The sequence below is a fragment of the Diceros bicornis genome, chromosome 9 (genome assembly GCF_020826845.1).
Source record: "Diceros bicornis minor isolate mBicDic1 chromosome 9, mDicBic1.mat.cur, whole genome shotgun sequence".
Classification (NCBI taxonomy): Eukaryota; Metazoa; Chordata; class Mammalia; order Perissodactyla; family Rhinocerotidae; genus Diceros; species Diceros bicornis.
In genome coordinates this window covers 5,604,921-5,625,474 of record NC_080748.1, presented here as the reverse complement: position 1 = coordinate 5,625,474, position 20,554 = coordinate 5,604,921, and positions in this window count along the sequence as shown.

Genomic DNA, 20,554 nt, shown 5'->3' with positions numbered 1-20,554 from the left:
TTTGCACTCTGCACCTTGCTTTCCTCTCTTTCATATTTGTTTTTAGTAGGAAGCAAATTTAATTCAGTAATATGAATGTAGTGTCTACGTACATGCATGGTGAAAGGCAGTGTTGACTTGAATCGTTTTAGCTGTTTTCAGAGGAAAATGTGATTTGCTAAGATGCTTTTTGTACTGAATGTACTTCCTTTCAAAGGACAAAGTGAGAATCGGTAATGATCACGGCCGCTGGAGGAGTTTTAGAGACTGTCAGAGGCCTCCCTCAGGAGTGGCCTGATGTCGGGGGAAGCTGTCCTAACTTCCCTTCTTGGGATGTGTAGGCTGAGGAAATGGAAGCAGGGCTGCCCCTAAGCTTCAGCACACCTCCCACACTTCCTGTTGGTGGGAGCATTATCTGAGCCAACACACTCTGGTTTTAAGATGTAACGACCTCATGGGATCCTCACTTCAAACTCCAGTGGTATCAGTTTCTTTCTAACACCGAGGTCAGCCTCACCTGGGGCTTGAGTTTGAGTGGTACTGGGAGCACCGTGGCACCCCTTCGCCACTCCTGATCCTGAAGAGTCTGAAGGTTGCCTGGGGACACTCGCCTGCTAAGAAGCCAGAAAAGATCACATCAGCCTCAGTTTCCTGTCTGCAAAATGGAGTGTTGTGAGAGGACCGATGTGAAGGTTAACTAATGTTTATAAAGCCCTTAGCATGGTGATGGGCACATAGTAGGCACAGAATAATAGGTAGCCATTACTGTTGTCATCGTCATCATCATCATCATCATCATCATCATCATCATCATTGTCATTGTGGCCTGTGCCATACCATCTTTGGCATAGGTGTGGTGGGTTGCTGATGACGAGTTTGGATTTATTTCTCGCTAGAGAAAGAGAGCTAAGAGTAAGAACTTTGACCCCTATAATTCTATGGTGTTCTCTGACACCACTAAGTGACATCTACTCCTAATATGATCCCCAATCCAAGCAAGCATGTCATTAGATAAAACATAAACGATCTTGTTAAGGATAAGCAACCTGGGCTGAAGCTGGACAAACTACCGAGGTCTGTGTATTTTAAACCGAGGTCCTTAGACCTCCTGTAAGAGAACCACCAAGGAGACTTGTTTAAAATGGACTTTCTGAATGTGCAAGGTGCACCTGGAACATCTTGTTATACAGGAAAGGAAAGAAGCTATTCCAAAAGACTCAGGAGCCAACACGAAGAAGCACACACTGGTCAAAACAGGGCAAGATGAGGATAAAAATGTCAATGGATTGAAACATATCCAGATATGATCAGGATATCCATAATTTCAAGTGATTCCAAAACAAACAAAAAATTCCTGGGTCACTTTCACAGAATGTTAGAAAAACAGCTTACTATTTTGGAAACTGACAAAATAAAGGGAAATAGAAAAACCTTTATTCTCCTTCTCCTATTAGAACAAAACCTCAGGAGAACCAAATAGTTGTTGCAAGGAGGTCTATCTTGATAAAAGAATTCCAGCTGACAAACAAAGATGAGATGATAGAATATCACCATGGGCCACCCCTAATGAAGTAATGGGTTAGGTATCGAGCATGAACATTTTCTAATATAACACGAGAGGAAACAACCAGATACTAGGTGCCTACCAAGGGAAGTACATTACTTCCATCTTGCCAAAAAATCAAATCTGAATCTGACATGATCGGTGATTCAACCATCACTTTATAGGATATAAAGGGGATACAGGAAAATGTTAAACAACACCTCAGGGATGCAAGCAGAAAAATCTAGACTATGGGAAGCTCTACAGGGCATCCAGTCTGGTTTCTTCAATAAAGAAACTGCAAGAGGGAAAAAAGAAAAACGGAGGGCAAAACTATAGCTTAAAAGAGACTGAGGCGTATTAACCAATTGCAATGTATAGACTTTAACGTAACCCTGATTCTAACAGATGGTAAAAACAATATTTTTAAAGAGAAAATCAGAAATTTAAACACTGATGCTATTTGGTGATACTAATGGATTATTGTTAACTTCTTAAAGTGTGAAAATCATACCCCGGTTATGTTTTCTTTTAATTGAGACATAATTCACACACAATAAAATTCACCATTTTATAGTCAGTGGTTTTAGTAGTTTCACAAGGTTGTAAAACCATCACCACTATCTACTTCCAGAATGTTTTCATTACCCCAAGAAGAAATCCCATAGCCACTGATTGTCACTCCCCCTTCCCTATCTCTCCTTGCCCTCTGACAACCACTAATCTACTGGTTCTATGGATTTGCCTATTATGAACATTTCATGGCAGTGGGATCATACAATAGATGGCCTTTTGTGACTGGCTTCTTTCACTTAGCATGTTTTCAAAGTTTATCCATGTTGTAACATGTATTGGTACTTCATTCCTTTTTATGGCCAAATAATATTCCATTGAATGGATATACCACACTTGATCTATCCATTCGTCAGTTGATGGACATTTGGGTTGTTTCCACTTTTTGACTACTATGAATAATGCTGCTATGAACATTTATGTACAAGTTTTTGTATAAACATTTTCCCACTTCTCTTGGGTATATACCTAGGAATGTAGTTTCTGGGTCATGGTAACTCAATGTTTAACTATCAAACTTCTTTCCACAGTAGCTATACCATTTTACATTCCCACCAGCAATGTATAAGGACTCCAATTTCTCCACACTCTAGCCAACATTTATTATCTGTTTTTTTAATTATGGCCATTATAGTGAGTGGGAAGTAGTATCTCATTTTGACTTTGATTTGCATTTCCCTAACGACTAATGATGTTGAGCATATTTTCATGTGCTTATTGGCTATTTGCATATATTTTTTGGAGACTTGCCTATTCAGATCCTTTGCTTGTGCTTTAATTGGGTTATTTGCCTCTTCATCGAGTTATAAGAGTTCTTTATATATTCTAGATATATTATTATTAGATATATGATCCCTTATTAGATATATGATTTATGAATATTTTCTTCCATTCTGTGAGTTGTCTTTTCACTTTCTTGATACCGTCCTTTGATGTATAAAATCTTTTAATTTTGATGAAGTCCAATTTATCTATTTTTTTCTTTTGTTGCTTGTGATTTTGCTGTCATTTTTCTAAGATACGTTAACAAATCCAAGGTCACGAAGATTTACACCTGTGTTTTCTTCTAAGAGTTTTATAGTTTTAGCTCTAACATTTAAGTCTTTGATCCATTTTGAGTTAATTTTTGTATATGGTGTGAGGTAGGGGTCCCTATGGTGTGAGGTCGGGGTTTGCATGTGGATATCCAGTTGTCCCAGCACCATTTGTTGAAAAGACTATTTTTTCTCCATTGAATTGTCTGGGCACTCTTATCAAAAGTCAATTTATCATACATGTATGGGTTTGTTTCTGGAATCTTAAATTAATTCTATTGTTTTTTATGTCTATTTTTATGCCGGTATCACACTGCTTTGATTACTGTAGCTTTGTAGTAGGTTCTGAAATTGGGAAGTATGAGTCCTCCAACTTTGTTTTTTCTTTTCAAATTGTTTTAGCTATTCTGGTCCCTTTCAAGTCCATGTGAAATTTAGGGTCAGCTTATCCATTTCTGTAAAAAAGACATTTAGAATTTTGACCAGTATTACATTGAATCTGTAGATCAATTTGGGGATTATTTGTGTCTTAACGATATTAAATTGTCCAATCCATGAACACAGACATTTTTTCATTTATTTAGGTCTCCTTTAATTTCTTTGAATAGTGTTTTGTAGTTTTCAGTGTACAAGTCTTGTGCATCTTAATTAAATTTATTCCTAAGTATTTTCTTCTTTTTGATGCTATTGTAAATGGATTTGTTTTCTTAATTTCATTTTCAGATTGTTCATTGCTAGTGTATACAAATACAATTGATTTTTGTATATTGCTCTTATATCTTTTTATGTTGCTCAACTAATTTATTAAATCTAATAGTTTTGTGTGTGTGCATTTTTTAGGTTTTCTAGGTATAATATCATGTCATCTACAAATAGAGATAATCTTACTTCTTTTCTAATCTGGATGCCTTTTATTTATTTATTTTTTAAGTGACCTTATCTTTCAGACATGAATACTGAAATATTTACAGAAAAAAAATGGTGTCTGGGATTTTCTTCAGAATGGTATGGAGGGAGGACACAAGGGGTGTAGATGAAATAAGACTTGCCATGAGTTGAAGCTGGGTGAGGAGTACATGGGGGTTCATTATACTAATCTCTTTACTTTTGTAAATGTTTGAAAATTTACATAATAAAGACCAAAATGAACATGTCTGAAGCCATCACAGACTTTTGGACTCAGAATCTTTGGGATAAGTGAGTAAGGAATCTACTTTTTTAACAAGCTCCCCAGACTATCTCTACAGACAATATTGTTTGAGGGTTTCTGCCCCAGTCTGTGAATTACAAAAGAACAGAGCATCTCTTATCTTGGCTCAGGATCCCCTACAGGTTTTCCTTACCCTGGTGCTTTGCCAAACCCAGATCTGTGTTCAAGAAGCCATAAAGGATAAAGGATGACTCTTCACCTTCACAAAAACCTGTGAATTAGCAGTATCATCTATATACTGATTTAGTGAGTATTTCGGTTGCTTGAGGATGTTAAATTCCATTAATTTACCATTCAATTAGACCACTTCCACTGAAAAAAGGCTGTGAAACCAAGCATAAATGGTTGAACTCAAGTTTTTTTGGTTTTAGTTTTTTGTGTGTGTGAGGAAGATTAGCTCTGAGCTAACATCTGTTGCCAATCCTCCTCTCTTTTTGCTGAGGAAGATTGGCCCTGGGCTAATATCCGTGCCCATCTTCCTCTACTTTATATGGGACACTGCCACAGCATGGCTTGACAAGCGGTGCATCGGTGTGTGCCTGGGATCCGAACCTGCGAACCCTGGGCCGCCTCAGCGGAGCGCGCACTTAACCGCTATGCCACCAGGCCGGCCCCCAAACCCAAGTTTTTAAATTAATATTTCACTTGTTTATACCTTCTGTTTTCTCACTATCAAGTACAAATAAATTGTCTTCAAACCAAATGTCAGTTAACTGTGCAGAGAGTCATACAAACCAATTTTTTCTTCTTTTCTTTTATTTTTGGTGAGGAAGATTGGCCTTGGGCTAACATCTGTGCTAATCCTCCTCCATTTTGTATGTGGGATGCTGCCACAGCATGGCTTAATGAGAAATGTTTAGGTCTGTTCCTGGGATCCGACCCCATGAACCCCAGGCTGCTGAAGCAGAGTGCACGAACTCAACAACTACACCACTGGGCTGGCCCCCAATTTTTTATTTTTTGCAAGAGAATAACTTAGCAGTTTAATAGAAGCACATAGTTTTTTTAGAATACAATAAGAAAAAATATTTAATTCTTTCTTCTAGATTTTTGGGGTGAAATTATGGGTCTCTGAGCCTAATTTTTGGGTGCTACTCTAAGATCATGTTTTATTTAAACCTCACAGGCTGCTCCCCAGAGTTGCCCCCCCCACACCTCATTTGTGCTTTCCACTGCTGCCCTCATTTGAACTTCAGACTCCAGCTGAGACCTGAATTTCTGTTTGATACCCTCTGAGCACACAAGCCCTTGCCTGGTTAGTATATTACTGTGAACTTCTTGCTGTTACATTGCTCCATAAAAAGCATCCTGTCATTATTTCTCTTCTGTGCGGGGACTCTCCATCAGATTTTCTGTTCATTCTCTTCACATTCCTTGGCACAAAAGTGCTCAGTAGGTGCTATTGGCTGACATCCAGCCCGATCCAACCTTACTAAATAGCACACCTACAGAAACTAAGCATTACATGATTATGCAATCCTGGGCTTTTTAAAGAATATGGCAACATGCAGTGCCCAGATTTATGCTTAACATTTAGCAGTGGAGTAATGAACACAGCTTCAAATATGAAATTCGTTTTCAGCTGAACAGACAAGTACTTGTTTTTCACACAAATGAAACCCTGTACATCAGTGTTTTGCCAGTGTGTTTTTTTGTAGAACTTACATGTAATGACTTCACTGTGAATTAACATCTACCACTGCCAGGGAATTTTCAGGGCTGAGCCCCTCGTACTGGCGTTTGTCTTCAGTCAGCCCATTTGGCGTTTGAGATAATGCCCATTAGATAGGAGAACTGTTTCCTGGAAGTGAAAGAACAAATTCCTCCGAGCATTCCTCATGGTGTGAGGAATTGCTTCTCTCAAGGAAGGAATTGAAATAATTTGACCAGCTCTCCTCACCCATAGTCTCAATTTCCTGACATTCTGAGAGTTTTTCAGCGACACATTCTGTTGGGTGTGTGAACTGACAGAACAAGGTGTTGCCTCACAGAACGTGCTGTGAGGAGTTGCCTGTCTGAATGACTCTCACCTCTCGTTTCCAGCTGAGAGAGAGGCCATCTTGTGTGTGTGTGTGTGTGTGTGTGTGTGTGTGTTTTCTTGCAAAGGATGGGGTTTGACTTTGATCAATTTGACTAATTATGCAATGAATGTAAAAACAAACCTTCAAAAAAAGGTGAAGTAGTGACATAATACTATGCAATGTCAACAAGTTCAAAGTCATCTTCTGTATATTTCCAGCCTAACCTGTAAATCCTATGTTTTTTCTCATCGTATAAAAGCATTAAAGGAAAGCTAGCATTATCCCTGAATCAGAACCCCGAATTTCAGAGATCCTCCATAACACATTGCTCTACTCTAGCCAAACAAAATACTTGTCAGGGCTTAAAATGGCTTAGAATTAATTCCACAGCTGGCAGTTATGATGTTCGACTTGTGGTGTTCCTTCCTAAGGTTAGGGAAATTCCATTCAAAGTCCCCAAATTCTTTTAGTTTTTTCAGCATGTACAGCATGTAGAATTTAATACAGCTAAATAGTTTTATAAAAAAACAACTCAGTATCTACAGGATGTTGGTCACAATTGTGCCTTACTTAAAAATCACGATAAATGCTTTTTTTAGACTTTCTGTTTATGAGTCCTAAGCACACACAACTATGGCTGTAATTGGTAGCATATGTGCTATTATTTTCTGTAGAAATCCATTTCCCTCTGTAAATTTGATGTTAATAATTTGATTCATTAGACTGAAAACTCATGGAAAGATTATTGGCTTTATCCTCCCTTCTAGGATGTTCTTTTCACTCTTTTGAGATTTGGTAAGCTCCAGCTCTTCAAAATCTTACCTCGGCTAAAAGGTTTATTTATTCAACAAACACCTATCATATGCCAGGGACTTCAAATACATTGTCTCATCTGATCCTTATGACACTATGAGACAGATATGAATCCCTGCTTTATAAATGAAGAAACCAAGACTCTGAAAAGCTTTAAGAAACTTAGTCAAGATCTTGCGACTAATCAGATATGTTGGCTCCAAAGGCTGAGTCTTTCTAGTGCACTTGGCTGCCTCCTAGACCAGAGGTCATATGCTGGTAATCCAGGATCAGGATAAGGCGTCGTGGAGAAGGCAGCAGAGTGGGGAGCTCTTTGAAGATCAGAGCAATGAGGGCTTTTGGAGCAATGAGTGGGAAAAAGTATTAAGGATCAAAATCTTATGGAAAATAAATAGAAATACAATACACATATAGCATTTTGGGGTACCTGAAATCATACCTTTAGAAAGTGGTTAAGTTCAATTATTCTATCACATTTATCGATCACCTCCTATGTGCCACGCCCTATTCTAGGTGCTGAGGATAGAATCAAGACTAAAATAATCCCTGTCATAGGACTGTTGTTAGTAGTAGGGTAAGGCCTCTTCTTCCTTCCCACCTTCACTTATTAATTCATTCACACTTGCCTTTCCCAGGAACCTTGGAGGAGTGGCCCAGAGACAAGACTCAGAGAGGAGCCTGGGAGCAGGTTCTGGATGGTGGAGTATCCCTGGGGCAGCAGAACTGCGTGTGGGCAACAGCTTCCACAGACAGTCTGTCTATCTCGGCCTAGGCCCCATCTCAGATGGGTAGGAGGTACTGGCAGGCAGGCAGAGGTGCAGGGAGGTTGCTGGGAAATAACCCACTTACACCTGAACGGCTTCTTGGTCTATTTGTCTGAGCTTTTGTGCAGAGTCTTGTTGCCTTAGTCCTCACCCACCTGCACCTGCCTGTGCTGCTGCACTCATCTCACACAGGGACAAACCAGCCTCCATTTCTGTCTCCCTCCTAGAGGAGAGCTCTTCAAAGGAGAGGCTGGCTTACTGCTCTCTCCTGTGGTTTCACACAGGCCAGGGCAGGAGGGCTGAGTCAGGTTTGAGGGATGGAGGGAGAGGGAGCCTGGGAACAAAGGAGCTCAGAGGGGATGGTGAAAGACAGCCCCAAGGCTAAATGCTGACACCCTTCAGAAGAGAAAAAAGATGGGGTGCCCCCAGTGTTGGTCAGACTCAGAGGTGGACAGGCGACTCTTGGGTTTAACTGACAAGTGGCTCCATCCTTCTGCCTTTAAGACTGACTGGTTCTCCACGCATCAGCCTTATAAATCAAATGGAAGTTGTGATCCAGTAAGTTGGCCTGAATTTTGTTTGTTTTACTAGCATCGTATTTTCACAAAATTTTGACTTTGCAAACTTTTAGGCAAGAGATGCCTCCCTCCACTGGCCCGGGCGCTCTTTACTTCTTATGTGGGTCCAAACGCAGGTTCATTTTACTTACCTGCTTGGTCCTTGTAGGCATTTGCACATCCTGAGCTATATGGTAGTATTTAGGGGGAGGGTACCAGAAAAGCAGGAGTCGTTGACATCTCCCTCTTTGTTAATCCCCTATCTAACCTAATGCCTAGTTTTGTCAATCTTACCTCCTCAACAGCTCTCTTATCCATCAATTTTTCCATGCCCACTGCTGTGGCTCTAGGGTGATGGTTGGCAAACTTTTCCTACAAAGAGCCAGATAGCAAATATTTAGGCTTTGTAGGCCATATGGTGTCTGTCACAACTACTCAACTCGGTTGCAGAGCAAAAGCAGCCATAGAGAATACGTGAATGAATGAGTGTGACTGTGTTCTAATAAAGCTTTATTCACGGGCAATGAAATATAGATTGCATACAGTATTCATGAATCATGAAATATTATTCTTTTTCTGATTTTTTCCCTAACCACTTAAAAATGTAAACGCCATTCTTAGCTCAGGGGCCATATAAAAACAGGGGGAGTGGAGCAGATTTGGCCAGTGGGCCATAATTTGCTGACCCCTTGTTATGGATTGAGTTGTGTCCCTCCAAAGCTCATGTGTTGGAGTCCTAACTCCCAATACCTCCCAAATGTGACCTTATTTAGAAATACGGTCTTTGCAGATGTAATCAAGTTGAAGTGAGGTCATTAGGGTGGGCCCTAATACAATAAGATTATATGTCCTTATAGAAAAGGGAAAATTGAATACTGACATACAGAGGAAGGCGATGTGAAGACAGGGAGAAGACGGCCACTGACAAGCTAAAAACACCTGAGGTCACCAGAAGCTAGGAGAGAGGCCTGGAACAGATTCTCGCTCACAGCCCTCAGTAGGAACCAACTTCATTGACGTCTCTATCTCAGATCTCTACCCTCCAGAGCTGTGAGACAATAAACTGCTATTGTTTAAGCCCTCCAGTTTGTGGTACTTCGTTAGGCAGCCCCAGCAAACTAATGTAGACCTGCTCCGACGAAGCTGCATCATCTCTCACCTCCACGCTCTTCCCGCTTCTGCCTCTGCCCCTTCCCAGCCAGCCCCACCGTCCACCCTTCACACAGGGGCCAGAGCGATGTTTTTACAGTCATGTCCCTCCTTAGCTTACACCTTTCCGGTGACTTACCATTGCGCTTAGATAGATAAAGTCCCACATCCTTACCCTTCCCAGGGGCCTGGCCCTGCCAGCCCTTCAAGCCTTTTCTCTCAACTCCTCCCTCATGCCCTTCTGCCATAGACACTTCCCAGGGCAGTATTATGACTATTGTCTTCATGGGCCCCTTCCCCCATAAAAATTAAAATGATATTTACAACTGTATATGAAGGCAGATATAATCCAGGGTAGATTTATTATATATTCATTGTTATTACATTCACATTTTTCTTCTGATTTTAAAAGAAGTTAAAATTAAAACGTTTTTGTGGGCCCTGGCCTGAGAGGGGGTCAGCCCTGGCCGATCCCCCTGCCTAGTGGTGAGGCTGAAGGGGGAAGAGAGAGGGATTTAGGTCGCCAACATCTCCTTCAGCCCCTGCAACTAAATATACAATCCAGATTTCTATAAAACAGTGCTGCTGGCTCTGCAAAAACAGTTTGGGGACAAGTTTCCACCTCTCATCCAACCTGATTGTGGCCCCTAAATCACTCCTATCAGTGCCACCAAGAGGGGGTTTGTTTGGTGAAAAAAAAATGGAGAGCAGCGCAGCAACAGTAGACTGGCTAAAATCGTCACACAGCACTTGTAAGTTAGCACAGGCTCCTCACCTCGTCCTCCCCTCCTCCATGGAAATTCTCAAGTTGCCAGACCTGGAATGCCACTCCCACCCTATCCCTGCCCTTCGCCTGATTAACTTCCACTTACCCCTCAGCTCTCAGATGTCATTCCCTCAGGAAGGCTGGCCCTGACTGCCTCCAGTGCCCCTTAGGTTAGAGGAATTAGATCATGTGGCACTTAATACTGTTTCTAATTACACATTTGTTTTTATGATGATTTGATTTCCGTCTGCCTCCTCCTTTAACCTGTAAATTCTATGAGGACAGGGTCCTGTCTGAATTTGCTCACCATTATGATCTCAATGCCTAGCACTGTGCCTGGAATGCAACACACATGTGGTAAATAAATGAATGAAAAAGCATTTATAATTCCTGAAATTCCACCTAAAGAGAATTAGTGCTTTAAATCTTAAAGGCTTTACATCTTCTGAGTTCCCTTTAAAATAAAATACCCAGTGGTTATTAGTTACAGAAGAAACGTAGTCCAGAATGGGCTCAGGCATGGCTCCCTAAGGCAACCACACCCAGGACCAGCCCTGTACTCGGGACGTGGTGACACAGCATCACCTTCCACAAAGATTAGGCCAGGACTTCAAAGAGTATTTTCAAAGACTCTCCTCTCTTACTTTTGACCTCCTCTTAGGGCCACCTAATAAAAAGGGCTTGGGCTTGGGAGCCTGTGTGATCCTACACTCTTTATTGCATTTAGCAATTAAAAATTAATCTGGAGAATAAAATTGAGAAAACTGCCAAGAACAATTCTACAGTAACAGGGGGTACCACATCCAACAGCCCTGTCACAGGAGCACCAACACTCTTTGATGATTTTCCTACCAGTAGCTCGGCTCTCCCCTCGCACCCTGTTCTGTCTCCTAATGTGTTCTTTCTCTGAGCTTCTGCTCCAGCTGCACTTCTTGGCTTCTCCCTGTTTTCCTGCCACTTCTTCCCTTCTGAGCCAGATTTCATCTAAAATTTCTCTAGCTAACTACGGTCAATATTTGAGTAGTTGCACATTCATTAGATCTTCAGCTCATATTCATTTTGAAAAATAAATAGTACATTATTTGCTAGATGAAAGGCACACTGGGAGGGTATCTTGGAAGCTTAGAAACCAGCAAGATCCTGGTAAAAACAAAATGTATCATTCTGATCTCTCGATTAGAATGGAATTAATCTCTTAGTTCAGCTCTAGGGTGCGATTTTTAGTGTAGTTTCAACTGTTTAAAAAACATTTTCTTTTTGTCTTGACTTCTTAAATTTCTCCTTCTGGGATCTGTGAAACTCATGCATCCAGTGGCAATGAAGCAATCATGTCTAATATCTGAATCTTGCTTTATGCTTTCACAATGATTATTTGAACACTGCAGCTTCGTCTCTGGATTTTTAGTGGTGTATAATTGTGCTGTCCATCCTGCTATCATTATCACGGCATTTGTTCAGTATAGATGGAGATGAGCATGCCCCTTGATCTGGCAGAAATTTTTCTTGACCTATTTTTCTCTTTCTAAGTCTAAATACAACTTATATTCACCTCTATCATAATTCCACCCTGAAAGAGAAACATTAAAATGCAGACTTCCTCCTTCATAAGTAAGTCAAGGCCTGTTTGGTGTGAAAGTAACTTATTATTATCAGCAGTATTAAGAAAAATAATACCTTGATTGTCAGCAGACATTTACAGGTAAAAGTATCTCTTTGTCCATTCTTTTTTTTTTTTTTTTTTTTTGGCTGAGGAAGATTCACCCAGAACTAACATTTGTTGCCAAATCTCCTCTTTTCTTTTTTTGCTTGAGGAAGATTTGCCCTGAGCTAACATCTGTGCCAGTCTTCCTCTATTTTGTCCATGGGTCGCTGCCACAACATGGCTGCCAACAAATGGTGTAGGTCTGCACCCGGGAACTGAACCCAGGCCACCAAAGCGGAGCGTGCTGAACTTAACCACTAGGTCTTGGGGCTGGCCCCTATCCATGCTTATTTATTATTAATTCTCTGAGTTCCAAGGTCCTCTTCTGAAGAAAGGCATGAAATAGAGCTAATTAAAATTAATTATTTTGGGGGCCAGCCCCACGGTGTAGCGGTTAAGTGAGCATGCTCCACTCCTGGAGGCCTGGGTTCAGATCCTGGGCGCGCACCAACGCACCTCTTGTCGGGCCATGCTATATCCCACATAAAGTGGAGGAAGATTGGCATGAATGTTAGCTCAGAGCCGGTCTTCCTCAGCAAAAAGAGGAGGATTGGCATGGATGTTAGCTCAGGGCTGATCTTCCTCACAAAAAAAAAAAAGAAAGAAAGAAAGAAAGAAATTAATTATTTTGACAAGAATAATATTTTCTGTTAACAGTAAATATTCAAATATTTTTGGGGCCACTGATGATAATAAAGGAATGACTTCTAATTTCAGAGTTAAGATAATAATATCTAACCTGAGAGAAAAGGGAAGATAAAGGGTACACTTACTATGGTTATTTTATTTCTGCCATCTTTATGGGGACTTCCATTTGTTTATTTATTATGTAAAGAAAATTGTTGAGTAGCTTCTATGTACTAAACAAGGGGCTAGATACTGTGACAGCTACTATACCTACCTAAATTCTAGCCCTAACCTAAAGGAGCTGAAAGTCTACTAGGAGAATTAGGACAAGTCTGCAAATAACCACAATACCAGATCATTTCTCATCAGGAGAGAAGTCCCACTCAGTCTGAAGGAAAGGAAAACGGTTGTTTCTGACTGAGATCATCAAGGACAGCTTCTTGGAGACGTTGAATTAGAACCACGCCATGAAGGAGAATGTAGTAATTTTTCCTATTGCTGCCATAACAAATTCCACAAATTTACTGGCTTAAAGCCACACAAATTTGTCATCTTACAGTTCTAGAGGCCACAAGTCCAACATAGATCTCACTGGGCTAAAACCAAGGCATTGGCAGGGCTGCGTTCCTTTCTGGAGACTTTAGAGGAGAGTCTGTTTCCTGTCCATTTGGGTTGTTAGCAGAATTCAGTTCTTTGTGGTTGTAGGTCCAAGGTCCTTGTCTTCTTGCTAGCTGTAAATTGAGGGCTTTTCAAAGCTTCTAGAGGCCACTGCATTCCTTGGATTGTGGCCCCCTCCTCCATCTTCAAAGCCAGTAATAGGTCAAGTCTTTCTCACGTTGTCACATCTCTCTAACTTCCCCTTCTGCCTTCTTCTTCCACTTTTAAGGACCCTTTTGATTACATTGAGCCCCACCTGAATAATACAAAATAGTCTCTCCATTTTAATATCTGTAACCTTAGGGGCCAGCCTGGTGGCACAAGCTGTTAAGTGCGCGTGCTCCACTGTGGCGGCCTGGGGTTCGCTGGTTTGGATCCCGGGTGTGCACCGACGCACCACTTGGCAAGCCACGCTGTGGCAGCATCCCATATAAAGTGGAGGAAGATGGGCACGGATGTTAGCCCACGGCCAGTCTTCCTCAGCAAAAAAAGAGGAGTATTGGTAGATGTTAGCTCAGGGCTGATCTTCCTCACAAAGAAAACCCACAAAAAACAAACAAACAAACAAACAAAATATCTGTAACCTTAATCACATCTGCAATGTCCATTTTGCCATGTAAGATAACATACACAGGTTCCAGGCATTAAGATGTGGACATCTGGGGTGGGGGCATTATTCTACCTATTATATATAGGTAGGATTTCAACCCGGAGAGAAACTGAGGAGAAGACATTTAAGCCTAGAAAAGCATGAGCAAAACGTGGAGACAGATCCCATGCAAGACGCAGCCATTTCATTTGAATGGAGGTCTAGGATGCACACATCTACACAAATGCACACACAGAGTGAAAGGATACAGAAGAATGCTGGAAAAACATTTTTTCACTTTATCATGAAGGACGTCAACTATCAAAGAGTCTACGCTTTGCTCAGTGGGCAATGGGGAGCTCCTGAAGGTTTTCGAGCAGGCTGTACTTTAGGAAAACTAATCTGGCTTAGAGTTTTGTAGAATGAGTGGGAAAAAGGAGAAACCAAAACTAAGGGAGCCCATTTAGGCCATTATATTAGCTTAAAAATTAAAAGGAATGGTGATGCTGTGGTCTCCTATCCAAGGCCAATTCTTCACCAGTGCCATAGATGGTATCTTCTGCCCTGCAAGATGGTAAGGTTATAAATGTATGCTTCTTTAAGTCACTAATTTTGTGGTAATTTGTTACAGCAGCAATAGAATTCTCCCATTAAAAGTCCTTGAGCCCTCATTCTCCTCCAGTTATTTCTTTATCACTTTCCTCCCCTTTCCAACCATATGTTTCAGCGTTTTATTTGTTCTTGGCTTCCTTACTCATCACAAATATCTCCCATCTAGCTTCTACTCTCCTCAGTCTACCAATAAAGCTCTTTGCTTAGGTTCCAAAGACTGCCATGTGTTTAAATCCAATGGAGTTTTTCAGCTATCATTTTACTTGACCTTTTAGTACCATACATCGTTGTTGATTGCTCCCTCCTTGAAACACTCTTCCCTTTGTTTCTATGAAACTATATTTTCCTCCAGCTGTCTGGTAGCTTATCTGTTTCCTGTGCAGGCTCACCCTCCTCTACTTCATCGTTAAATGTTGCATTTCCTCAATGTTTAAGTCCCCTCCCACCTCTCTCTATACTGTCCACCCAGGCAAATTTCTCCACACCTTCAGTATATGCTGGCAACTCAAGTTTATATCTCCTGATCAGATTTCTCCTGAGCTACAAATCAGTGTCTACAACTGCCTTCATAACATCTCCATTCACTCCACTCTGTCTCAAAAGATACCTCCAAAAACAAATTTAGGATCTCAGTCCAATGGATGTCACCATCACCCATCAGTTATAGAGGTTAGAAACCCGGGAGCCACTCGCTTCTGCCTTGGTCCATTCAGCTAATCCATCCACTGGGATCTGAAAGTTTTACCACCATTATTTCTCCATTTCACTTACTTTGTTCCACGTCCATTGCTACCATTCTAGCCTAAGCTGCATCACCTCTCTCTTCATCTAGCAGTATCTCTTCAATTTTCCCTCCTTACTTTCAGCTCCCACTCATTCTCCACACAGCAGCCAGAGTGAGCTTTTAGAAACACATCAGATCACGTCATTCCTCTACTTATGACCCTTTCATGACTTCCCATTGTTTTGAGTATAAAGACTAAAATCCTTAAAGTGACCCACAAGGCGCTGTGTAGCCTGACCCCTGCCTACCTCTCCATCCTCACCTCTTATCTCTCGCCTCCTCTTTCTGCACTCCAATATAAACGGTCTCTTTTAGTGTTTGAAGTGCTGCATCACGTTCCGTCCCCCACAGGGCCTCTGCACATGTAGTTGTCTCTTGGAATGCTTTCCCTGTTCATCTTGTTAATTTCTTCTCATCTTTTGGATCTCAGCTAAAGTGCTTCCTGATTTCTTAGACCAGGTCACATCTCCTCTATTATAAGACATCATGGAAAGATGTGTCTTTCCTTTATAGTATGAATCACAATCCAAAATTTCCATTAGCTTGTAGCATTATTTGAATATTATTAATAACCCCTCCCACTAGACTTGTAAGCTCCGTGATAATGTCCATTTTCATTATTTTGTCCCCAGTGCCTAGCACATCCCAATGCCCAATGTCTTGGACAGATGAGGTACTGCTGGAGAGGTTGACAAGTCTGGCGTATTGTAAGTGCTCAATGAACATTTGTTGAGTGAATATATGTGTCCCATTTTAGACCATTTTGACTTTGAAATGTCAAGACACAAACATGAAAATGTCTAGCAAGTGGTTGGAAGTATGGAAATGAAAGTATGGGACTTTGTGGTGTGTTTCATTACCTCTGAACACCCCCCAAAATTCCTGTTTATGCAAAATACCAGAAAGAAAGTGTAGGCAAACTGAAGTCTTGTTTTTCTTTGAGGTCCCCTTTCAGTGTAAACATAAACCATGCTCCATCCTTTTGTTCTGCGAATACTGGGCACTGTGATGCTTTCCACCAGAGTGTAGCCCTCTCATCTCCTCTCTCTACTTGACTTCAGTTTAATTTTCTCTTACCTCCTGTTCTCCCAGATATGTTTCCAGCTCCTCTCTTCCCGAGTATGAGTGTGACAGCACATAATCACAGAGCTACGCCATCTGATCTTCCCAACTTCTGTTTGCTTCACATCCCTGTTTCTCTAACATTCTCCTTCCTCTCTCAGCGGTCCATTCTCTGCATGCCTTAAATGCTGGGCCTTCCCATGACTTCATTTCTGCCCTTGTCCCCTTCCCAGTATCTTTACCTCAAACTTTAGTTCTTCCTCTCACCTGTATCTTTCTGAAGGGTATTAGCTCTGGGACATTTTTCGAGTTCAAATCTCAAACTCAGAAACTTCTTGTCCTGGGGTTGCCAGCTATCAAGCACAGTCCGCGTGACTGCTTCCTGACTTTTATAGATTTCCCTTTGCTCTTTGAAATTTGGCAGCCTGTCTGCCACTGGCCTCCTTCCACTTCTGCGTGTGAAATTTCCTTATTGTAATCTCATCTTGGTTTTCATGATCAAAACCCATTTATCAAGCATCGGAAGATACACTCAGTTTTTCTTTTCAGATCTGGTTGATAAAGCAAAATACACGGTCTTAAAAGCAATTATTTAATAACAATCAAAACAACATTTAGTATTTAATTTTAAATTAAAAGTTAAAAGTAGACTGTGAAAATGTTTCTTTTACAATTACACAATTAAATATTTATTGTCAATTTAGATTAGCTTAGATATTTCCCTTTGCAAATGTTAATTTTGTTATGGAGATTGATTTTGTTGAGACAAAAGTTTGAGCCTTACATTTTTGGTTCTTCCTAAAGCTAATTTTACCAATATTTACTGCAGAAGATTGGATTAAAAATTTGAATGGAAGGTTTTAGAGTATATAGACATTTCAGTGGGATTTTTCTTCCAATTACAGACCCAACAATATTCTGCTTATGTCTGCAAATGAAATAGAAGTTGCAGCCAACTATAAATGTAATGAGAAATACAAGTAAATAGCTGGGTTGCTGTCATAGCTCCCTCAGCATAAAAAGTAAGCTAACAAAGGATGCGGTAAGAAAAGAAAATTTGTTTTACCAATTCGTCTCTTAATAATGTAAAGTGTCAACATAAGAATTCTTTAAATGCAGAATGTGATTTTTATTTTGACAATGTTTCTTTGAGGTCTTCTGGGAACAAATCTTCTTAAATTTTTGAGCAATTCTGACTTATGCAATCACATACTTTATTACTCATCTGAGAAGCAGAGTAGCTATTCGGAGAATGAAACTGCGCTCCATGTTGTTGGAGGTGGCTGGAAAGGCAGGTCAGCAGAGACTGGTAAGGCGGCCACCCTGTAAGGCTTGCTGAGACCTTGACCCTTCCCTTAAATATGCGCTAGAGGATTTTACCAAATTTTCCAGGAGGTTCTGTTTTACCAAAATGGCTAAAAATGAAACAATTCAAAATAAATTAAAATCAGAGAAAAGTTTACTTTCTCATGATTTTAATATTGGAAAACACATGTAAAAATTGGAATTTAATACTGGGGATTTTTCCCCCTGGTATCAAAATTGTTTTCATAACTATAAAAAATAAGAATTTGTGGGGGCCGGCCCAGCGGCTAGCAGTTGAGTGTGCACGCTCCGCATCTGCGGTCCGGGGTTCGAAGGTTCCAATCTCAGGCATGCACCGTTGCACCACTTGTCAAGCCATGCTGTGGTAGTGTCCCATATAAAGTAGAGAAAGACTGCCTGGATATTAGCTGAGGGCCAATCTTCCTCAGCAAAAAGAGGAGGATTGTCATTTGATGTTAGCTCAGGGCTAATCTTCCTCACAAAAAAATAAATAAATAAAATTAAAAAAAATAAGAGCTTGTACACTTAAAAATGGTTAAGATGGTAAATTTTATGTTAGGTGTATTTTACCACAATTAAAAAATAAAATTGGGCCGGCCCATGGCTTAGCGGTTAAGTGCGCACACTCCGCTACTGGTAGCCCAGGTTCGGATCCCAGGCGCGCAATGATGCACCGCTTCTCCGGCCACGCTGAGGCTGCGTCCCACATACAGCAACTAGAAGGATGTGCAACTATGACATACAACTATCTACTGGGGCTTTGGGGGAACAAAAAAGGAGGATTGGCAATAGATGTTAGCTCAGAGCTGGTTTTCCTCAGCAAAAAGAGGAGGATTAGCAGGATGTTAGCTCAGGGCTGATCTTCCTCACAAAAAATAAATAAATAAAATAAAATAGAATATTTTCTAAAAAGAAACCTAGTGGTGGAACCTATTAAATAAAGGCTTTTTAAAAGATACAAGATATAAAATATTTCCGGTTATTCATCTACTATCTATTAATCTACCACTCTTTTAAAAACAATAAGAATCCACTTTTCCATAAGTCTGACTTCCAATAATAGAAACCCTTTGGAAAATGTCCAGGAACTGAGGAGGCAAAAGGTCTTTTAATAGTTGAAATAGCCATCATGAAGTCTTCTCTGCATAGGAATGGCTATTAGGAATAAGAAGTTCTATCAGCTCTTACTTTACATACAATTTTGATAAACTAAGTAATCTTTCTTAGCCAACAGCAGATTAAGAACAGAAAATTAGTAAGGTATAGTATATTATTAAAGACTGGAATCTTGATAGCAGAGAAAAGTAGCTGATTACCTAACAGAGGCAAAACAATTAACAACAAAAAATCCCTCAAAAAAACAAACAACAAGGGGAAGAGAAATGGGGAGTTAGTGTTTGATGGGTACAGAGTTTCAGTTTGTGATGATGAAAAAGTTCTGGAGATGGATGGTGGTGATGGTTGCACAACATCGTGAGAGTACTTAATGCCTCTGAACCGAACAGCTAAAATAAGTTAAAATTGTAAATTTTATATTACATTTAGTATTTTATCACAGTAAAAAAGAAAAAAGAGAGTTTGTCATTGAAACACAGCTCTCAACTAATAGACTTGATATTGTTAACTCTTTCTCTGGAAGTTCCTACAAGTTTGCAGAAGCAAAAATTCCAAAGAAAAATGGACCAGGAGATGTCCCTGGTTGACCCAGACTGGTTGGTTCAGAGAAAAAGGTGGTATTTTAAATTTTGATATTTGAGATGTTAAAGCAGCCTTCAAAAGTACATTCAATACAAGTAAATTAGCAGTTACAAAGTTCTTTTTTTTTTTAACTTGCCCAAGTATGTGAATTATCTTCTTTCTTTTTTTAATTTTTTGTTTACTGCAGTAACATTGGCTTATAACATTGTATAAATTTCAGGTGTACATCATTATACTTCTATTTCTGCATGGATTACATCATGTTCTCATGTTCACCACCCAAATACTAATTACAGTCCATCACCACACACATGTGCCTAATTATCTCTTTTGCCCTCTTCCCCCCCCCCCCCGCTTCCCCTCTGGTAACCACCAATCCAATCTCTGTCTCTATGTGTTGTTTGTTGTTGTTATTATCTACTACTTGATGAGTGAGATCATATGGTATTTGACCTTCTCCCTCTGACTTACTTCACTTTGCATAATACCCTCAATGTCCATCCATGTTGTCACAAATGGCTGGATTTCATCGTTTCTTATGGCTGAGTAGTATTCCATTGTGTATATATACCACATCTTCTTTATCCATTCGTCCCTTGATGGGCACTTAGGTTGATTCCAAGTCTTGGCTATTGTGAATAACGCTGCAATGAACACAGGGGTGCATGTATCTTTACACATTGGTGTTTTCAAGTTCTTTGGAGAAATACCCAGCAGTGGAATAGTTGGATGGTATGGTAGTTCTACCCTTAATTTTTTGAGGAATCTCCATACTGTTTTCCATAGTGGCTGCACCAGTTTGCGCTCCCACCAGCAGTGTATGAGAGTTCCCTTCTCTCCACATCCTCTCCAACACATGTTGTTTCCTGTCTTGTTAATTATAGCCATTCTGATGGGTGTGAGGTGATATCACATTGTAGTTTTGATTTGCATTTCCCTGATAGTTAATGATGTTGAACATCTTTTCATGTGTCTGTTGGCCATCTGTATATCTTCTTTGGAGAAATGTCTGTTCAGGTCTTTTGCCCATTTTTCAATGGGGTTGTTAGTTTTTTTGTTGTTGAGGTGCATGAGTTCATTATATATTT